The sequence below is a fragment of the Odocoileus virginianus genome, chromosome X, assembly GCF_023699985.2.
Source record: "Odocoileus virginianus isolate 20LAN1187 ecotype Illinois chromosome X, Ovbor_1.2, whole genome shotgun sequence".
In the NCBI taxonomy this organism is placed as follows: domain Eukaryota; kingdom Metazoa; phylum Chordata; class Mammalia; order Artiodactyla; family Cervidae; genus Odocoileus; species Odocoileus virginianus.
Window position 1 is genome coordinate 54,489,998 of NC_069708.1, and position 16,133 is coordinate 54,506,130.

General features: G+C 40.4%; 1 long non-coding RNA gene across 8 annotated transcripts in view; it reads left to right on the forward strand.

Annotated features, from left to right (window-relative positions):
* LOC110133705 (uncharacterized) overlaps window positions 1–8,999 on the forward strand; it is a 30,975-nt gene extending 21,976 nt beyond the window's left edge. For 7 of the 8 annotated variants that reach the window (XR_011485757.1, XR_011485754.1, XR_011485752.1 and 4 more), the window contains 2 exons: window positions 5,859–6,051; window positions 7,251–8,999. This is a non-coding gene — a long non-coding RNA (uncharacterized lncRNA). The remainder of the gene's footprint in view (window positions 1–5,858; window positions 6,052–7,250) is intronic. The other variant, XR_011485755.1, reaches the window with a different exon arrangement.
* Window positions 9,000–16,133: the final 7,134 nt, after the last annotated feature.

Below are 16,133 nucleotides of genomic sequence, written 5' to 3' on the forward strand. Positions count from 1 at the left end.
TAGGTGTTTAACAACTATGGGGAAAGGAATAATTTTTTCCGAGTGGGCAGGGGGAACCAGTGAAGAGTTTCAAGCAGGGCAGCAGCATGTTAAGACTATCACTGTAGTTTGGTGGCACATGTCATTATTTGGATTGAAGGCATGTGAGACTGGAGGCAGAGAAGGGACTTTTGCTGGAGAGCCAGACTAAAGCAATGGTGCTGAGTATGGAGATGAGAAGACAAACTGGAGAGTTACTGGGGATGTGAGTTTGGTGGTATTTGGTAATTTGTTAAATGTAGAGAATGAGTGTTTCTGGCTTTGATGATGGTGGTGCCACAGATAGATTCAGAGCAAAGAGGAGACCAAGTTTGGGATGGAAGATGAGTTCCATTTTGGAGATGCTAAGTTGTGTCTGTGTGATCTTCAGGAGAATGTGTGAGACCAGAGCCCAGGTCGGAGGTCAGGAAAGATCAGGGGAACACAGCATGAAGGTAGAGCTTGAAAGCCTGATGATGGATGCCCTCACTGGTGAGAAGACATGCAGGGAGTGGACTCAGGAGGGAACTCTGACACTTACCAAGGGAGTGGAGAATAAGAAGCCCATGAGAAGGATGAAAAAGGAACAGCCAAGGAGATTGGAAGAAAATCAGGAGAGTGTGTGGTGCCACAGGAGCCAAAAGAGGAAAAAGTTCAGGAGAGAGGGAGTGGAAGTGGTTGACACTCTTCAGGTAGGTAAAGAGGTGGTGACAGAAGACAGCTCAGTGCTGTGGCCAGAGTGTGGTCAATCGTGAAGGAGTGGCAGGTGGTGGGCATCAAAAGGCCAGTTGGTCCCTCATCCAAAAGGGCCTTGGTCACCCACCTATAGAGTTAAGCCTTCATTCTGTAGATAATGCAGAGTCATCGAGAAGTTTCAAAAAGGAGTGACCTGGTCAGAGTGGAGTGTTCCAGAAAGATCAGGCCGAGGCAGGATGCTGCAGAGGATGTTGTGGAGGAATAGGATCTTTAGCAGGTAAAATTGGCAGGCACTGAAGATGGTAGCTAACACTCATTGAGCCCTTATTATGAGCTAGGCACTACTCTCAGTGCTTATATGAATTATCTCACATCATTCTCACAACCCATCTATGGGGTAGATAACATTGTTGACCTCACTTTACGCCTGAGGAAGCTGAGGGATAGAGAGAGAAAATAATTTGCAGGTGGTCAGAGAGCTGGTAAATGACAGAGCCTCGATTCAAGTCCAGGTGGTTGGTTCTAATCCACTCTAACCTGTTTCACTGCATGCCACTCTTAACTTCTAGATTGTTTTGCCTTGATTAGATGTGAGGAGCGAGGGGGTTGGGATTAGGTTCAGCTATGAGCTATCAGGCATCCAAAAACAAGAACGTATTAAACAGGGTAGAAGGTTTCTGTGGTGGCTCATTGGTAAAGAATCTACCTGCCAAACAGGAGACATGAGTTTGATCGCTGGGTCAGGAAGATCCCCTGGAGAAGGAACTATTCTTCCTTCAGCACATACTCCAGTATTCCTGACTGGGAAATCTCATGGACAGAGGAGCCTGGTGGGCTTACAAAGAGTTGGACATGACTGAGCAACTAAACAACAAACAGGATAGAAATTCATTTCTCTTTCATTAAAGAAAAAAATTAATTAAACCTTAAAAGGCTTAATGGCCAGTCATCTCCACAATGTGGCACTTGTCTCCATGGTACAGGATAGAGCTCCAGCCATCATGTTCATGCTCTAAGCAGCAAAATGCTGGGTGGAGGGAAAGAAAGAACAGATATTGGGGACAACTGGCAGTCTGCTGTAAGAGAAATTCCAGAACTCTGCCATGAGTGATTGCAAGGAGAATGGGGTTAACCAGCAGTGGAGGTAGAGAACACAGGAAACCTGTTAGGCCTTTATTATTTTTGTTTGCCCAAGGTCTTTCCCCTCCCTTGGAAGCAAAACCCTCTGTTTTAGGGGAGTACTGCTCTTCTCCTGTCCAGCAATGCCCATTTTAGTCTGGGCTTCCAATCCAAGTACCCTGTCATCTCCCTAGTCACAGTTGATCTGCTGGGTTGATGTACAGGCATGTGATCTAAATCAGAACAATCTGAATCCTTCTCTTCACCAGTTTAAATGGGGGGAAATACTGTGTCCCACTTTTGTGGGACAGCTTGTATATGTGTGGCCAGAAACTGTTGGTGGCCCTTTTACAACTCCAAGGAGGAAGTATGTCTGAGAGAATGCAATCAGCATGCAGAATGAACTGTAAATTCCTATTGGTATTCAAGTCTCTGGTCTTGCCCTTGAGACCCGTCTACATTCTTGCCCTTAGTATGATTAGGTGAGACTTCGGATAAATTCCCTCTTGTGCTCAAGTTAAAGCTGTATTTCTGTCAACTTGCAACCAGTAAAATCCTGATTAAAGCTGTGTTCTAAAAGTTAACTCTCGAATCAGTGTAGATATGCTTAAGGTCTATGTGTGTGTTTGGGGGTGGTGGTCATAGTAAATAGCAACCAGAAGCAGGAGGATACTTTATGAGGCTGTTTTAATAGTCTACATGAGGAACAATGAGAATCTGAACTAAAGTGATATCAGTGGGTACTGTAGCTTCTGGCCTGGTTTGCTATGTCTCTTCTAGACCTTGAATCAGTTGCCCATATCTGCATATTGATCATCTCTACCTAAAATGGATGGCATCACTACCTGGATGGATGGCATCACCAACCACTGGTTGGATGACATCACTGACTCCATGGACATAAGTTTGAGCAAGCTCTGAGGGTTGGTGATGGACAGGGAAGCCTGGCGTGCTGTAGTCCATGGGGTCGCAAAGAGACACGACTGAACTGAACTGACCCTGGATGGAATGTAACATGTCCCTGTTCATTATGAGGATATTTTCCTCTATATCTTTTGTTCTTCAGTCACTGACTTTGTGACCCCATGAACTGCAGCACATCAAGCTTCCCTGTACTTCACTATCTCCCAGAGTTTGTGCAAACTCATGTCCATTGAATCAGTGATGCCATCCAACAGTCTCATCCTCTGTCATTCCCTTCTCCTCCTGCCCTCAATGTTTCCCAGCATCAGAGTCTTTTCCAGTGAGTTAGCTCTTCACATCAGGTGGCCAAAGTATTGGAGCTTCAGCTTCAGCATCAGTCCTTCCAATGAATATTCAGGGTTGATTTCTTTTAGGATTGACTGGTTTGGTCTCCTTGCAGCCCAAGGGGTTCTCAAGAGTCCTCTAAAACCACAAGTCAAAAGGATCAATTCTTCAGCACTCCATCCATATGGTCCATCTCCATCCATACATGACTACTGGAAAAACCATATCTTTGACAATACAGACCTTGTCAGCAGAGTCTTGTCTCTACTTTTTAATATGCTGTCTATGTTTTTTATAGTTTTTCTTCCAAAGAGCAAGCATCTTTTAATTTCATGGCTGCAGTCACCATCTTCAGTGATTTTGGAGCCCAAGAAAATAGTCTGTCTCTGTTCTGATTTTTTTCCCATCCATTTGCCATGAAATGAGGGGACCAGATGCCATAATCTTCATTTTTTGAATGTTGAGATTTAAGCCAGCTTTTTACTCTTCTCTTTCACCTTCATCAAGAGGCTCTTTAGTTCCTCTTCACTTTCTGCCATTAGTGTGGTGTCATCTGCATGTCTGAGGTTATTGATGTTTCTCCCGACAATCTTGATTCCAGCTTATGCTTCAACCAGTCCAGCATTTTGCATGATGTCCTCTGCATAGAAATTAAATAAGCAGGGTGACGATATACAGCCGTGGCATACTCCTTTTCCAATTTTAAACCAGTCCATTGTTCCATGTCTGGTTCTAACTGTTGCTTCTTGGCCTCCATACAGGTTTCTCAGAAGGCAGGTAAGGTGGTCTGGTATTCACATCTCTTTAACAATTTTCCATAGTTTGTTGTGATCCACAGAGTCAAAGGCTTTAGCATAATCAATGATGTAGAAGTATATGTTTTTATGGAATTCCCTTGCTTTTTCTGTGATCCAGCAGATGTTGGCAATTTGATCTCTGGTTCTTCTGCCTTTTCTAAATCTGGCTTGTACTCTGGAAATTCTTGGTTCATGTACTGCTGAAGTGTAGCTTAAAGGATTTTGAGCATTACCTTGCTATCATGTGAAATGAGTGCAGTTATGCAGTAGTTTGAGTATTCTTTGGCATTGCCCTTCTTTGGGGTTGGAATGAAAACTGACCTTTTCCAGTTCTGTGGCCACTGCTGAGTTTTCCAAATTTGCTGGCATATTGAGCACAGCACTTTCACAGCAGCATCTTTTAGGATTTGAAATAGCTCAGCTGGAATTACATCACTTCCACTAGCTTTGCTCATAGTAAAAGCATCCTAAGTCTTCACACTCCAGGATGTCTGGCTCTAGGTGAGTGATCAAACCATCGTGGTTATCTGGGTTACTAAGACCATTTTTGTAGTTTTTCTGTATATTCTTGCCACCTCTTCTTAATATCTTCTGCTTCTTTTAGGACCATATGGTTTCTGTCCTTTATTGAGCCCATTTTTGCATGAAATTTTCCTTTTGTATTTCTAATTTTCTTTAACAGATCTCTAGTCTTTCCCATTCTATTGTTTTTCTCTAGTTCTTTGCATTGTTTATTTAAGAAGGCTTTCTTATCTCTCCCTGCTATTCTCTGGAATTCTGCATTCAGATCCATGTATCTTTTCTTTTTGCCTTTGCCTTTCACTTCTTTTTTTCAGCTATTTGAAAGGCCTCCTCTGACAACCATTTAGCATTTTTGCATTTCTTTTTCTTGGGGATGGTTTTGATCACCACCTCCTATACAGTGTTACAAACCTCCATCCATAGTTCTTCAGGTAGTCTATCAGATCTAATCCCTTGAATCTGTTTGTCCTTGGACATATGTGTAATATCTACTTAAAAACTCCTCTGTCTTAATTCTAACATCTAGATCTCTAGGGGCTGGTTTTCATTGATTACCTTTTTTTCTTCAGTATGGGTCACATTTATCTGTTTCCAATATGCTCAGTCATTTGAATTTCTTGGAGGACATGTTGTAGAGAATCTGGATTCCATTGTGTCCCTCGGAAGAGTATTGATTTTTTTGTTTTAGCAGGTAGTTAACTTGACAGAACTCAGATTCTATACTCAATTTCCCCTGCAATAAGTAGGAGCCAAAATTTCTATTCAGTTCTTTTAGTTTGAACTGTTGGGAAACTGCCCTGTGAGTTCATGGCCAAGTTTGAGGAACTTGTGGGACATTCAGTCTGAGTGCATATGAGTCTGGGTTAGTGGAGAGAGAGCTGGGATGGAGATGTATAATGCAGAATCTCTGGTGGCTAAGTGATAGATGAGTCCATGGGTGTAGATGATATAACCAGATAACAGAGTAAGAAAACAATTGATAACAAGGCCCAGTAGTTAAAGGAAAACCATAAGAAATGAGTCACTTTAGGAGACTAAGAAACAACCAGAAAAATTCAAGGCACACAAGAAAAGGTGGTATACAAAAAACAGGGGAGGAGAATTTCATGAATGAGTTAGTGGTCAGTAGATTCCAGTTCAGCAGAAAAAGCAAACAAAGCAAGTACTGAAAAGCAGGCATTGGATTTAACAACTAAGAGGTCTTCACCTCAGGGATCGCAGTTTCAGTAGTATGGGGCATTGTTACATTGCAATTTGAGGAGTGTGAGAGTGTGGTAGACTTTATCCCATGTTCCCTGTTAACAGTTCCTCTCAGTAATCATACCCCTGTCTATTCACCTGGTCTTGAATCTGGTGAGCTCTCTATGTAAGTTTAACTAATAGAATGCAAGAAGTGATGCTGCTTGACTTACAAGGTTAGGTCATAAGGAACCTTGCCACTTTCACTTTGGTCTTTAGGGCTATGAGCAATCATTTAAGAAGTTTCATCACCCTGTTAGAGAGACCACATGGAGAGATTGTGAGACAGCATGGACAGAGCATGAAACCTAGCTGCACCCAGGGTTCCAGAAATCTCTACCAAGGCACCAGACATAAAGGAAACCATCCTGGCTCCACCAGATCAACTTAGCCACCAGCTGGACATCACTAGGTGAGTCTAGTAGATGCCATATGGGGCGGGAAAATTGTCCAGTAAGACTTGCTCAAATTTCTCATCCACCCAATCATGACAATAAAAGAATGCTTATTGTTTTCATTCCTGTGTTTGGGGGTGGTTTATTAAACAGCAGTGTATAACTGGAACATTGGACATTGAATCCCTGATAGCTCAGTTGGTAAAGAATCTGCCTGCAATGCAGGTGATCCTGGTTCGATTCCTGGGTCAGGAAGATCCACTGGAGGAGGGATAAGCTACCCACTCCAGTATTTTTGGGCTTCCCTTGTGGCTCAGCTGGTAAAAAATCAGCCTGCAATGGGGGAGATCTGGGTTCGATCCCTGGGTTGAGAAGATTCCCTGGAGAAGGAAATGGCTACCCACTCCAGTATTCTGGCCTAAAGAATTCCATGGACTGTATAGTCCATGGGGTCTCAAAGAGCCAGCCATGACTGAGTGACTTTCACTTCACTTCACTTGGGCATTGAAATAATAGAGATTGTAAATGCATGTTATACTTCCAGTAAGCTTGGAAAGGGAAAGATCAGATGGCAGCTAGAAGGTCTCATAAGATTGTGGGTAGATTTTTTTTAAGGTGGTAGAGACTTGAGAATATTTACATGTTTTGGTGGAGGGAGCTAGGAGATGGAGAAAGTTGAAGATACAGAAGAGAGGGGAGATGATTGATGTGTGAGATTTCGAGAAGGGAAGGGATGAGATTCAAAACTCAAGTAGAGGAGCTGATGTTAGGCATAAGGGTAGTGGGGCACTTCAGTCTCTAAAATAAGAGATGTCTGCCCTCTTCTGGATGTTTAAAAATGTCAGGCTTTCCTATTACTGGAATTGAGAGAATATATGAAGGTTAGTTAGACAGTAATGGATCTCCCAAGCATTGATGACTGCGGCACTTTCTTTGGCTTATTCACTTAACCCGGACCAGGAAGTGACTAGAATTTCCATCCTTAGTTCTGTTTTTCCTGTTAACTAAGAGTTTATTCTGTCTACTGAGAATGTTGTGAGCAGAAATAGGTATTGGGCTTGAGGATGGTAATGAAGATTTGGAAGAACTGTTTTGAGAAGTGAGAGCAGGAACTGACTAAAATTTGGTGGATTTTGTGCCTGGTGGATTTCCATGCATTATTGGATTGAAAACCACAAAAGTGAGAGATCATTGTACCTATGATATTTTCTTTAAGGATACACACTGCAGCCCACTAGGTTCCTTTGTCCATTGGATTCTCCAGGCAAGAATCCTGGAGTGGATTGCCATGCCCTCCTCCGAGAGATCTTCCCTACAGGAATTGAACCCGAATCTCCTGTGTCTCCTGAGTTGGCAGGTACAGTCTTTATCACTGAACCACCTGGAAAGCCTGATATATTCTCTCAGTTCTTAAAGGCATGGCATAAAGAGAAAAGACTGTCCTTGCGTGGATTCAGAGCTGATGTCTTAGGTCAAGGTTTGGTGAGAGTATTGGTCAGAGAGGTTAAAGTGATTGATTATAAGCTATAAAGTAAAAAATAAGGAAAATGATAAGCCATACTGGGAGAAAAATGAAGGGATCAAGGAGGTCTTGATAAGGTTGAAGAATTAGTGTAGTGTGAATAAGAGAGAGAATGAGCTGGAGAGACAGAAGTAGACTAAACTATTTCAAAGATAAAGAATTCTAGGTGATCACAAAGTTCAGGGTATGAACATGGAAGAAAGTCATTGGAGACAGACAAGAAAATCAAGAGAATGAGAGGCCAGGGTACTGCATGAGTGAAAACATGGAACTTGAAATTAGGTAATAGGAAAACTTGAGGGTAGGAAAGAAGACATTAGTTGGGATGCCCTATCCCTCAATGAAGGTAAGGGAGTGAACAGAGTTCAGAAGCTGACATAATAAGAAGACTGTGATGTGGTTTACAGAGAAAAATGCATGTATTAGATAAGCTTCCTTCAGGCATGAGTTACAGTGATGTTGGCTGTGAATTCAATTTCTTGATTTAACAATAAGGTACATCCAGAAAAGGGAAGAGGAAATTTGCTGACCTATATGTGACACCATCCAGAAATCACTAAAATACTATCTGTTGTGTGCAATGAAACTATGGAAAAGATGGATAACTAGCTAAATTTGTGGATTTGTAAGATGGCAACCAAACTTTACAAAGCATAATAAACAACATTGTTTTGAGGCTGAGAGCCAAAGAAATTTAAGATCTTGTTACTCAGGTCAGGAAAATGTTAGACCCTTCTCACTATGAAAAAGGAATAGTGCATATATAATTCATTATTTTAAGAACTATAAAATGAGATGTCTTTAAACAGAAACACAAGTGTACCTAAGGCTAATTCTTGTTCATGATTGACAGTAAACCACAAAATTCTGTAAAGCAATTATCCTTCAATTTAAATAAATAAAGTGGCATAAAAAGATTATATGTTCATTGGTTGATGAGAATGTGACCAGGTTTGCAGGAATGTCACCCTGTATGTCCACTAGGAGCAGTGGCTCAGTATTTGCTAGTTCACTGCTCAAGGTAATTTTATTGGACACAACTACCCCATATAATGAGAATTGATGTGTGTGTGTGTTGAGGTATTTTAACACAAATTTCAGACATCCTAACATTTCCTTTGTAAATATTTCAGTATGTATCTCCAGCATAGTGATTCTCCAAGTATGGTCTGAGGACCCTGGAGAAACCTGACACCTGAAATCCATTCAAAGGGCCTGGAAACTCCTCCTTTTTCCCACTACATATCTCCATAAGGTTGAATTTTCTTCATATATGTCAACCAAAGTAACCACAACCGTATCACAGTGATGAAGCAAGTAAGAGAGTCTAGCTGTCTTATATTAAGGCAAACATTACAGAGCTTTTCAAAAAAGAAAACATTTCTAAATAATTTTTTTATTTTACAAAATAGTTATTTTAATAAAATATATTGTTTATGTTAACATGTAGTGGATTTATTGTTATTTTAATGAATTAATAAATATTTTTAGATATTTTCAGTTTTTATTTTGAATATAGTAAATATTAATAGATCTGTAACCTACATATGTGAAAGTCTTTAGGGTCCAAGAAAATAGTAGTGATCTCTTTTTACTGTGTTCACATTTTAAACTATATTATAAAAAAGCTGGCAGAATTTTTAAAAAGAAGCACTGGTGTAGTTCCTTTGAACACGTTTGCAAAACTTTCCAGAAGGAAGAGGAAGTTTTAAACTACTCTAGCTGTGCATGAAAAGGAACTAGCATGGAATGATTCTAATAATTAAAGTCACCAAGGCTACTTTCTGAAACTCTGGAAATCCCACAACAACTTTTTTAAAAAAACCTTTTTGTTTTTAAATAATTATGGCCTCACAGGAAGTTGTAAAATAGTGCTTAGAGGTCCATGTGCTTGTCATCAGGTTTCCCCAATGATGGTATCTTATTTAACTGTAAAATGTCAAGTCCAGGAAATTGATATTGGTACGATATTGTTAATTAGATTATAGACCTTATTCAGTTGTCATCACTTTTTACATACTTTTGATTTTGTGTGTGCATGTAGCTCTATACAATTTTACCTCATGTTTAGATTTGTACAATCCCCACCACAGTCAATATATAAAACTGTTCAGTTATCTCAGATGGCTCAGATGGTAAAGAATTTGCCTGCAATGTAGGAGACCCGGGTAAGATCCCTGGATCAGGAAGATCCCCTGGAGAAGGGAATGACGACCCACTTCAGTCTGGAGAATTTCATGGCAGAGGAGCCTGGCAGGCTACAGTCCCGAGTCTCAAAGGGTCAAATAGGACTGAGTGACTAACACTTTCAGTTATCTCAAAAGTGCTCCCTTGTGCTACCCCTTTGTATTCTCAGCCCCCAGCTCCATCCTTACACCCTGGCAACAATTAATCTCTTCTCAATCTCTATAGTTTGGCATTTATATAAATGGAATCCTATAATATGTAACCTTTGGGGATTGACTTTTTTCACTAAGTGAAATGCCCTTGGAGGTCCATCCTAGTCACTGTATTAATAGTTTGTTCCTTTTTATTGCTGAGTAGTATTCTACTGGATGGATGTACCAGAGTTTATTTATCCAGTTGCTAATTGAAGGACATTTGGGTTGTTTCCTGCTTTTGCTATTACCAATAAAGCTGCTCTGATTATTCATATACAGGATTTTTTAATCTTTTATTTTTTTCCATTTATTTTTATTAGTTGGAGGCTAATTACTTTACAATATTGTAGTGGTTTTTGCCATACATTGACATGAATCAGCCATGGATTTACATGTATTCCGCATCCCGATCCCCCCTCCCACCTCCCTCTCCACCCCATCCCTCTGGGTCTTCCCAGTGCACCAGCCCTGAGGGTAATTACTTTACAATATTATGATGGTTTCTGCCATACAGCAACATGAATCAACCATAGCTATGTATATGTCCCCTCCCTCTTTAACCTCTCTCCCCCCTCCCTCCCCACCCCACCCCTCTAGGTTGTCACAGAGCACCTGATTTGAGCTCCTTGTGTCATACAGCAAAATCCCACTGGCTGTCTATTTTACATATAGTAATATATATGTTTCAATGCTACTTTCTTAAATCATCCCCCTTCTCTCTCCCTCACTGTGTCTAAAAGTCTGTTCTCTATGTCTGCATCTCCATTGCTTCCCTGTAGATAGGTTTATCTGCACCATATTTCTAGATTTCATATATATATATATATATATATTAATACATGATATTTGTCTTTCTTCTCCTTACTTACTTCACTTTGCATAATAGGTTCTAGGTTCATCTACCTCATTAGAACTGACTCAAGTGCGTTCTTTTTTATAGCTGAGTAATATTGCATTGTGTATACGCACCACAGCTTCTTCTCATTTCTCTGAGATAGATGCTCAAGAGTTTACTTGTGGGGTCTTATGGTAAATGCGTGTTTAGTTTTATAAGAAACTGCTAGAATGATTCCTAGAGCCTTACTATTTTACATTCCTAGCAGTATTGTATAGAAGATCCTATTTTCCACAGCTTTGCTAACATTTGGTATTACTATTTTATATTTTACCCATTCTAATGAGTACATAATCATAGCTTATTGTGGTTTTTATTTGCATTACTCTAATTAGGTAATGATATTGAACATCTGTTCATGTGCTACTTTGCCATCTGTATGTCTTCTTTGGTGAGATTCTCTTCATGTCTTTTGCTCGTTTTCTAATTGTATCATTTGTTTTTTACTGTTGAGTTGTGAGAATTTGTTATATATTCTAGATACCAATTATTTGTTGGGCATGTGGTTTGCAGATATTTTCTCCAAATCTGTTGCTTGTCTTTTAATACTCTTAACGGGCTATATTACAGCACAAGAATTCTTAATTTTGGTGAAATCCAATTAATAATGTTTTTTTCCTTTGTTGTTTAGTCACTAAGTCATGTCCAGCTCTTTGCGACCCCATGGACTGCAGCACACCAGTCTTCCCTGTACTTCGCTCTCTCCCAGAGTTTGCTCAAACTCATGTCCGTTGAGTCGATGATATATCCAACCATCTTATCCTCTGTCTCCCCCTTCTCCTCCTGCCCTCAATCTTCCCCAGCATCAGGGTTTTTCTTTTCCAATGAGTCAGCTCTTTGCATCAGGTTGGAGCTTCAGCTTTAACTTCAGTCCTTCCAATGGAATATTCAGGGTTGACTTCCTTTAGGATTAACTGGTTTGATCTCCTTGCAGTCCAGGGAACTCTCAAGAGTCTTCTCCAGCACCACAGTTCAAAAGCATCAATTCTTCAGTGCTCAGCCTTCTTTATGGTCCAGCTCTCACATCCATACATGACTACTGGAAAAACCATAGCTTTGATATTTGGACATTTGTCGGCAGAGTGATGTCTCTGTCTAGGACATTTGTCAGCAGAGTGATGTCTCTGTCTAGATTTGTCATAGCTTTTCTTCTGAGGATCAGACGTCTTTTAAATTCATGGCTGCAGTCACCATCAGCAGTGATTTTGGAGCCCAAGAAAATAAAATCTGCCACTGTTTCCGTTTTTTCCGTATCTGTTTGCCATGAAGTGATGGAACCAGATGCCATGATCTTAGTTTTTTGAATGTTGACTTTTAAGCCAGCTTTTTCACTCTCCTCTTTGACCTTCATCAAGAGGCTCTTTAGTTCCTCTTTGCTTTCTGCCATTAAAGTGGTATCATCTGCATATCTGAGGTTATTGATATTTCTCCTGGCAATCTTGATTCAAGCTTGTGCTTTGTCCAGCCTGGCATTTTGCATGATACACTGCATATAAGTTAAATAAGCAGGGTGACAGGATACAGCCTTGATGTACTCATTTCCCAATTTTGAATCATTCCATTTTTCCATGTCCACTTCTAACTGTTGCTTCTTGACCTACATACAGGCTTCTCAGGAGACAGGCAAGGTGGTCTGGTATTCCCATCTCTTTAAGGATTTTCCACAGTATGTTGTGATGTATGTTATGGTTTTTGGTCTTAGATCTTTTCAGCAAGACTGAGGTCTCAAAGATTTTCCTCATGTTTTCCCACTAAAAGTTTTATAGTTTTATATTTTATGCCTAAGTCCATGTTTCATTTTTAGTTAATTTTTGTATCTGATGTCAGGTTCAGATTGAAGGGTTTTTTTTTTTCTTTTTGCCTGTGGATGTTCCATTGTTCAAGCACCATTTTTAAAAAAAGGTATTCTTCTATTGAAATTTTTTACACCTTTGTCAAAAATCAGTTGGGTATATTTGTGTTGGTCTGTTTCTGGGTTCTTTCTTTGTTTCCTCTGACCTGTGTCTCTCATTCCTCTAATATCCCACTGTCTCAATTTGCTATATCTATATAACAAATCTTATCATTAGGTAGAGTGATTCTTCTCAGTTTATTCTTTTTCAAAATTGTTTTAGCTATCAGAGTTACTTTGAATTTCCTCACAAACTTTAAAATAAGCTTCTCTATATCTATGAAAAATCTTCCTGGGTGTATGTGTGTGTGTGTGTACTCAGTCATATCCAACTCTTTATGACTGTAGTCTGCTAGACTCCTCTGTCCATGAGATTTCCCAAACAAGAATACTGGAGTGGGTTGTCATTTCCTACTCTATGGGACCTTCCCAACCCAGGGATTGAACCCACATCTCCTGAGACTCCTGCATTGGTAGGGTGATTCTTTACCACTCAGCCAACTGGGAAGCCCTGTAAATGCTTTACAGGTATTTAATATTCTGATGAGTGCACTGTTGTTGTTTATTGACTAAGTCGTGTCTGACTCTTTGTGACCCCATGGACTGTAGCCCGCCAGGCTCCTCTGTCCGTGGGATTTCCCAGGCAAGAATACTGCAGTGGGTTTCCATTTCCTTCTCTAGGGGATCTTCATGACCCAGGGATGGAACCCACATCTCCTGCATTTCCTGCCTTAGCAGGCAGATTTTTTACCACTAAACCACCTTGTACTAATTGTTTTAAACCTAGAGATCACTTTGGGGAGAATTGATGTCTTTACTATATTAAGTCTTCCAGTCAATGAATGCTGCATGTCTCTCTGAAAGGTTGCTGCTGAACCAAAAAAAAAGACACCAGGATTCTTGGCCTCCAAAGGAGAAGAATTTAATCTGGGGCCAGAGACAAGGCTTGATCACTCAGAGCTTTTGTGTAATAAAGTTTTATTAAAGTATAAAGGAGATAGAGAAAGCTTCTGACATAGACATCAGAAGGGGGCAGAAAGAGTGCCCCACTGCTAAAGACTAACTGGATATTTTTTAGCTACTAGCAATCTGCTAATTAGAGAAGGAAATGTCTCAAAACTCAGAGAATATCACCAGAGCCCTCACCCACAACATGCATTGAGATAACATTGGCACCAGTGAGTCATCCTGGACCATGAAACGATTGACATAAATCTTGAAGAAAAGCAGGTTTCCAAACAAATATATAGTTTCATTAACATAGATTAGGAGAACAATGTATGAGTATAACATACTGGTTTGTCGAGTCAGTTCTGAGCCTTTCAGTTCAGTTCAGTTCAGTCATTCAGTCGTGTCTGACTCTTTGGGACCCCATGATTCACAGCACGCCAAGCCTCCCTGTCCAGTCACCAACTCCCAGAGTTTACTCAAACTCATGTACATCGAGTCGGTGATGCCATTCAGCCATCTCATCCTCTGTCATCCCCTTTGCCTCCTGTCCCCAATCCCTCACAGCATCAGGGTCTTTTCCAATGAGTCAACTCTTCACACCAGGTGGCCAAAGTATTGGAGTTTCAGCTTCAGCATCAGTCCTTCCAATGAACACCCAGGACCGATCTCCTTTAGGATAGACTGGTTGGATCTCCTTGCAGTCCAAGGGACTCTCCAACACCACAGTTCAAAAGCATCAATTTTTCGGCACTCAGCTTTCTTCACAGTCCAACTCTCACATCCATACATGACCATTGGAAAAACCATAGCCTTGACTAGACAGACCTTTGTTGGCAAAGTAATGTCTCTGCTTTTTAATATGCTATCTAGGTTGGTCATAACTTTCCTTCCAAGAAGTAAGTGTCTTTTAATTTCATGTCTGCAGTAACCATCTGCAGTGATTTTGGAGCCCAAAAAAGTAAAGTCTGACACTGCTTCCACTGTTCCCCCATCTATTTGCCATGAAGTGATGGGACCAGATGCCGTGTTCTTAGTTTTCTGAATGTTGAGCTTTAAGCCAACTTTTTCACTCTCCTCTTTCACTTTCATCAAGAGGCTTTTTGTTCCTCTTCACTTTCTGCCATAAGGGTGGTGTCATCTGCATATCTGAGGTTATTGATATTTCTCCCAGCAATCTTGATTCCAGCTTGTGCTTCTTCCAGCCCAGCGTTTCTCATGATGTACTCTGCATATAAGTTAAATAAGCAGGGTGACAATATACAGCCTTGACATACTCCTTTTCCTATTTAGAACCAGTCTGTTGTTCCATGTCCAGTTCTAACTGTTGCTTCCTGACCTGCATATAAGGTTTCTTAAGAGGTGGGTCAGGTGGTCTGGTATTCCCATCTCTTTCAGAATTTTCCACAGTTTATTGTGATCCACACAGTCAAACACTTCGGCATAGTCAATAAAGCAGAAATAGATGTTTTTCTGGAATGCTCTTGCTCTTTCAATGATCCAGCAGATATTGGCAATTTAGGTGGAACCAAATTGAAGACAGAGTCTAGGGTAAATACATAGTACATTAACATAGCTTAAGACAAACATTTCCATAAGAAAAATGCATTGGTTAGCTCAAGGTTTGAGAAAAGTTAAGTTCAGGTGAAACCAGGTGTCATTATGGCAACACAGAATTTTAAGAGAAATCTCTTTTTTTTTTGTATAAAGATGGGGAAAATGCAACACTACTTTGTTTCCTCCTGCAGTTTAAGAGAGAGAAAAAAAAATGTCTGACACTTGCAGCTTATTTCCTCGCTTTGGAGACCCCTGGCCTTCCTATCTGTTATCCTCTCATCTCCATTCATTTAAATCTTTGCTTTTTTGCTTGCTTGCTTTCATCAGTTTGGCAGGAAGGGATATAGTTATAAAACTGCTAGGTTCTCAGTGGCTTAAGCTATGTAAACCCTGTAGCCTTAGTTGCCTCCTTTGTGGTGACAGCTCCCTCATAAGGTCATGACAAGGATTTAAAGAGACATTGCAAAAAAAATAAAATAAAATAGACATTGCTGGTGTAAGTCCTGCCTCTGACATGTTTATTTTCCTTCTTATTCATCCTGTTTTTAGCTTTTGGGTCTCTCACATCCTGTCTGTTAACCCACATGGCAATAATAGTGGGACTGATTTCCAAAGGGTTGTTGTGAGAAAGTAAGGTGAGAATTGAAGTAAAACACTAAAGGGACTGCCAGATACAGAGTAAGGGCACCATGAGCAGTAGCTGTATTAATATTATATGAATGTAGGGAGGTAAAACTAATTTCTCCCTGATAGTTTCACTGAAAGAAACTGTTGACAGAAATCAAGTATGTAGTCCAAAGACCTGCCAGCACAAGGCAGGTTGCAGGATCTTGCTGATGGTTTGGGAGAATGTAGGAAGTTCATCTCAACACAGCAGACAACATGAAAGAAAATCTCAGAGCCAA